The following is a 6,139-nucleotide window of genomic DNA, read 5'->3' on the forward strand; positions in this document are numbered from 1 at the left end:
ATGATGACTTAACAAAGTTTATGATTCTTCCAAATTTGGGCTAGCTTGGTAAGGGATTTTGTTGAAGATCCATCGGGGCTCAGAGTCATTTTGACACTCCCTCAGTTTCTTCATTCTGGTTCGGAGGACTTGCCCTTCAATCACTTCCTTTGCATATTTTTGCAATATCTTGTCGGCATACCACCTCATCTTCAATGTGTTGGACCCTTAATGCAACCTTGAGACCATCTTCTAATAGTGCAACATTCCTCTTTTGCTCTGCATAGAGTGGCCATGCAATTAACGACACACCATGCACAATGGACTCCAACACTGAGTTCCAGCCATAGTGGGTCAAGAACCCACCGGTCGATTCATGACTCAATACCTGAACCTGAGGAGCCCAATTCAGAACCACCAAACCAATATCTTTAGTTCTTTCCAAAAACCCATCAGGCAGAAATGCTAAAGGGTCATTGCCACTCTCTGTACTATCGAAGTAAGTGGCGTTTGCAGCTTCATCGAAAAGGTTCATCACAACCCATAGAAATCTTTGCCCACTCATTTCCAAACCCAACGCCAATTCATTTATCTGTTTATGCGAGTGTCATCACTTCCAAAATAAACATAAACCACTGACCCGCTAGGCTGGTCATTTAGCCACCTTAAACAATCCTTAAACCCTTCAATTTCATTGGTTGAACTTGAACCAGATTTTGTCAAAGGTCCAACTGCAGGCAAACCATGCTCAACCTCCATCAAAGCCCCTAAAGCATCGTTTTCCAATTCCATAAAGATGTTCACGATAATCCAAGCTGCCAATGGGTACAGTTTGCAGATCTGAAGAGTCTCTCGATAGGCAAAATCTTGCCTGTGTTGAAGGGGGTCAGCTACATCACTTCCACGAAATGGAACTCATCCTGGTAACTTGATCGGCTCAGGAAAATCTCTGTACTCACATGAAAACATCTCATCAAGCTTGGGTAACTCAAAAATCATTGATAATATCATGACATTTGTAGCAACGAAAAGATAGGGTTAAAGGCCAAATTCCTTGGTAATATTGAATGCGTCGGTGCCAAAGACGTCGACAATGAAGGCTGCAACCCGCTTTGACTGAGCTAGGACCTTGAACGAGTCTCTAAGATGATGAAGTGATCGAGTCAAGATGAGAATGATCCGGGTCTCGATTTTGACATCCTCGAAAAGATCGTCGAAGCTAACCGGAGGGAGAAAGATGGAGGAAATTGTTTTGGGGAGAAATAAAAAGAGTTGATTTTGGAGCTTTATTGATGACCCATCGTTGGGGATAATGAAAGTGACTGCAAAGTGGTGGTGGTAGTTGCTTGGAGAACTCGATGAGCGGGATCAAGTGACCCATACCTGGAGTAGGCACAATGATCACATGGAGCAGTGCTTCTTGTATGGTTTCCTGGCGGATTATAGTGGTTAGGTTAAACACTACTGACAACATGGAGTAGTCAGTTACCTTCTTCCTCTTGTCACGCCCTTGGAACTTCAACGCCTAGAACGTGCGACCTTAGTCGTTTTCTCTATAATAACAGCTAAGTCATCCTAAAAACAATCAAAGCATAGATGCTTAGGATTCCCAACGGAAGCAAAGAACAAGAGAACTTGACGAGCACGAGCACAAAGACAAGAGAGAGTTTGAGAGAATGATATGTGATTTCTCAAAATGAATAAGTAAGTACAAATGAGGAAGAGAGGCCTCTATTTATAGTGGAAGCTCCCCTCAATGAACAACTAAGATCTAAATACATCGACGGTCCAGATCTTTACAATCCCACAATCTAGGGGAATCATATCTACACAATCTCTCTATCTAAGGAAAGTACATCAAGATATTGAGAATATGCCTTAAATAGAAGATTATAAGGATTATGAAAAGAATGTTAAGGATCATGCATTAACCAAGTGATATTCTTGTCATAATCGTGTCAAGCTCTTCATTTCCATGGAATGGGCCATTCTGAATAGATGTGGGAAGGCCCAAAAAGCCAACCAAGTAGTCTTGGGCTCATTGTGTTACAGTAAACTCGGCCATGGGCTCACAGTCCTTGACATTCTCCACCACTGGTTCTGGTGACGCCCTCATCACTCGCTTTAAATGATACTGGTCTATTATGGGTTTGAATTGTCAAAGTCCCTCGGCATGCTCCCAACTCCCTTCACTGTCAGGAAGTCCCTTCCACAAAACAAAGTACTCATGTCTTGGTGGATGTCATGGATGTCGAACAACTCTAAGTTTTTAAGATACATGTGATATCATGTATTTGTACACTTTGTGTTCTCTAAGTTTATAGTGGATTATTGTTTATCTCGCTCATGAAGATAGGCAAGGCCGAACCACATTAAATCTTGTCTCTTTTGCATGTATTATATTATGCTAATATCACTTTGATTATTTTTCTATTCTCAAATTCTTAACAATGAGAATGTTTCAAATTGAAGTTTTTTCCTCAATTCGAGCTTTAATTTTTTATATTTTAAATTTAAGTTGAGCTTAACAATTTTAACCTCGTCGAGCTCAATAATACTTGAGCTAGGCTCGACTCATTTACAATCCTAAATCTCCTACTCAACATGATATTATAGTATAAATAACTCATATATTTAGATATAATTGCAATATAATTCATCTCTATGCTTTTCGTTCAATTATGTCCTATTTTACCTAATAAAAATGAGAATTTATATATATATTAGTGTCATATCATGTTAGACGTATAATTTTACCCAAAAATATGGTTAGCTTTCGGGTTGGGTCGAGTGATTCATGGAGAAGTGTAACAATCTAGTTGGGTTCAGTTCGACCAAAAACTCCTCCCAACCTGACTCATGCTCATCCCTAATAGCTTAGAAATTAATAAAATTAGTATAATAACAAATTTAACTCTCAATTTTTTTATTCATTTTAATTTAATTGTAATTCTAAATAACTAATTTATTTATTTCATTAATTTTCTCTTGTCTTCTTGCTTTCTTCTTTATTGTTCACAACTAATTAGCCAAAATCCCTAAAATTAATGGACACAAATTATTCTTCTGATTTTATATTAGCAACATAAAACAAACACACATGTAAGAGACGAGTTTTAACGTGGTTCAATTATATCACATGCATTCCAATACGCGATATATATACTAAATCTGGTGTATCCCAAAATACTCTTCTAACATCTTTAAAAAAATCATCTTTATAACGTAAATTACAAAAGTTATAGAGGGTACAATAGAATTACATCTCTCCAAAATAATTCACTCTATCTCATTATTCTGTAGGCTAAGACATAATCTATATTTATAGAGTCAAATACTTAGTTAAAAAAATATTTTTTCAATACGAATTCTTATGAAATAAACTTCATCTTCAAGTAATCTTCGACCAGTAAAAATATAAAAAATTAACATAATTTATAATTAAAAAATGAGTCAATATCTAACAATCTCTCACTGATACAAATTCTATTAGAAAATTGGTATTTGAATCTTCCACAACTTTAATTCTCTTGTAAGTCAAATATTTGTGAAAATCATTCGTCAAGTCTTCAACAGTGTTAATTCTCTTGTAGTTCTCCAATATCACTAAAGATTACTTGTCTTATAGTTTAGGTGATTTATCTGTTTTTGGTTTCATTGCTTGTTGCTGAGTTTCAACAAATATTTGACTTACGAGAGAATTAAAGTTGTGGAAGATTAAAATACCAATTTTTTGAGTCAATCGATCGATAGAATAAGCCAATAGGGGGGTGAATTGGCAATAAAAATTTCGATGGAAGCTTTTGCAGAAAATTGAAAATATTTTCACAGCAATTTAGAGTGGTTTGACTTTCTCAACCAAAGTCTACGTCCACTACCTTAGCTATCCACACTAAGGATTTTCCATAAATTCACTAATTTGTCTTTCTTTTGAGGACAAAGAGTAACCTTACAAATCCCTCAAGAATTATACCCCAAAATTCTTGAGAACACTATCTCCCAAAGAGAATAATACAAATTTTGCAAACCTACAAGAAAATCCTCACAAGGAAAGATGTTTGCACAATTCTAAAACAAAGAAAGAACACTCAAGAATAATACAATTGAGCACAATAAGTGTTCTTGAAAGAAAAACTGAATATTGAATGGAATAGGCTTGAAAATGCTCAAACTTGAGGTTTGATGCTTTCTCTTCGATTCTCTCTTGATTCTTGATAATTGTTGTTGATTAATGGCTTCTAAGCTTGTTTAAATACTCCTTGGATCATTTCTAAACGTTGGGGATCATTAGTGGAGTTAATAGAGCCGTTATTGTGTGAAAACAATTAATAAAATAGCTTGGAGCGTTGGGGGGTATCGGTACCCTGCATAAGGTATCGATATCCTGCTGTGTAAAATTCAAATATTTCGACCGTTATGAGATGGGGGTATCGATACCTCCTGGGGGGGTATCGGTATCCTGCTGTGTAAAATTCAAAAATTTTGATCGTTATGAGATGGGGGTATCGGTACCCTCCGAGCAATCTGTTATTTCTCGGAGTCAAATCTTACATGGGGGTATCGGTACCCTCCGAGCAATCTGTTATTTATGTTTAAGATTTATTAAGAAAATATTTTTGGCTTGATTAAAGGCTCGAAATACTTTGTAAAATTGTTTAAAGGATTAAAACACACTTTTACACTTGAGTAAGGATTGAATTTGACATTTGAAAAACTTGGAGTAATATTTTGATATTCAAATAGTTTGATCGAATATATATTTAAAAATGATTAGAAAATCTTGGAATCCAATAACATTTAATTTTTTATATCGAAACATCAAAATGTTTTCAACAATCTCTCCCTTTTTGATATAACAAAACAATTTAGTAATTTTAAGATTTTCTAATTGAAAAACATTTTTGAAATCAAGTTTTGAAAAATTACTCCCCTTATACTTTAAAAATAAATTACTCCCCCTTAATCTTAAAAACTCTTAAAAATTACTCCTCCTTACTCTTAACACTTCTCCCCCATTTTTGTTAAATCAAAAAGATTATAAAACATTTTTAATCAAGGGTTTTGATAAAGCGTAAGCTGCTAAGATCACAATCAAGAGAAATGTTAGCCATCAGTTCCATAATTCAATATTCATAAACGAATGTGAAATGGAAAAATTGGTCATATAACTAAAATAATGTAAATGACGCATAAACTTAAACTAAACCAAATAGATATAAGCATTAAAAGTTAAACATTCAACACCCACAACAAATTCAAACAGTCAATCCAAAACACATCAAAATGTTTATCGATTCAAGGTTCCAAATCTAAAGCAAAAATTGAAACTAGGCAAGGTCTACTCCATTGGAGGATCAGGAGGAGATAGATGTGCCCATATATTGGCCACATCTCGTGTAAGAGCATCGAGTCTATCGTCTATAACATTGAATCGATTATCCATTGCTTCACGATTAGCCCGAATCTCTTGTTGATTCTCCAATTGTTGAGTCCACATAGCAGATAAATGAGACTCCATTGATGTAAAATCCATTGATGTATACCAAAAGTCGAATGTCTCCATAAAAGATAAAAAATATGGAGGCATTTGATCCTCTTGTTGTGCTTGTTCCTCGTGTTGCTCCGGCTCATCGTCGGGAACTTCGTCAATGTCTTGCATCAACTGTTGAAGTTCGGGATCATCGTCTGCTCCCGGTGCCAATGGAGCTCTTGAAGAACTAGCTCCCGGTGTATACTCAGCAGATCGAACCCATTGCCCAGTTTGCTTATCCTTTATCCATCCCGATTTTGTTAAGGAAATGAGGTTAATTTGATTTTTGAGAGGGATTGCGGCATCAAGGCTTACCCTAAGCTCGGCTTTGGCAAACAGATTACTTAGAATACAACCGTAAACTAGAGATGAACAGAGTTTCTTATTAGGAGCAAGGTTTACGGTTTCAATAATTTCAGCAAAGATAATCTGAGGTAGGTTTATTTTATTATTGTTTTGGATACAATGTATCCACCAAAGATCTATGGCTCTAAGAGTGGAGTATTTTCCTCTGGATGGTCGAAACCACCAAGAGATCATCAGATGAAGAAAACGATCATGGAGATCTAATACACTCGCACTCTCATTTCATTTATAAGGAGTACCTACCGTTTGTTTTTCATTGTCTAA

At 35.8% G+C, this 6,139-nt stretch overlaps 1 pseudogene; it reads right to left on the minus strand.

The window, feature by feature from the left end:
* LOC120214254 lies at window positions 1–1,453 on the minus strand (annotated as a pseudogene).
* Window positions 1,454–6,139: the final 4,686 nt, after the last annotated feature.

This window comes from Hibiscus syriacus, unplaced genomic scaffold (genome assembly GCF_006381635.1).
Source record: "Hibiscus syriacus cultivar Baekdansim isolate YM2019G1 unplaced genomic scaffold, ASM638163v2 tig00110057_pilon, whole genome shotgun sequence".
Lineage (NCBI taxonomy): Eukaryota > Viridiplantae > Streptophyta > Magnoliopsida > Malvales > Malvaceae > Hibiscus > Hibiscus syriacus.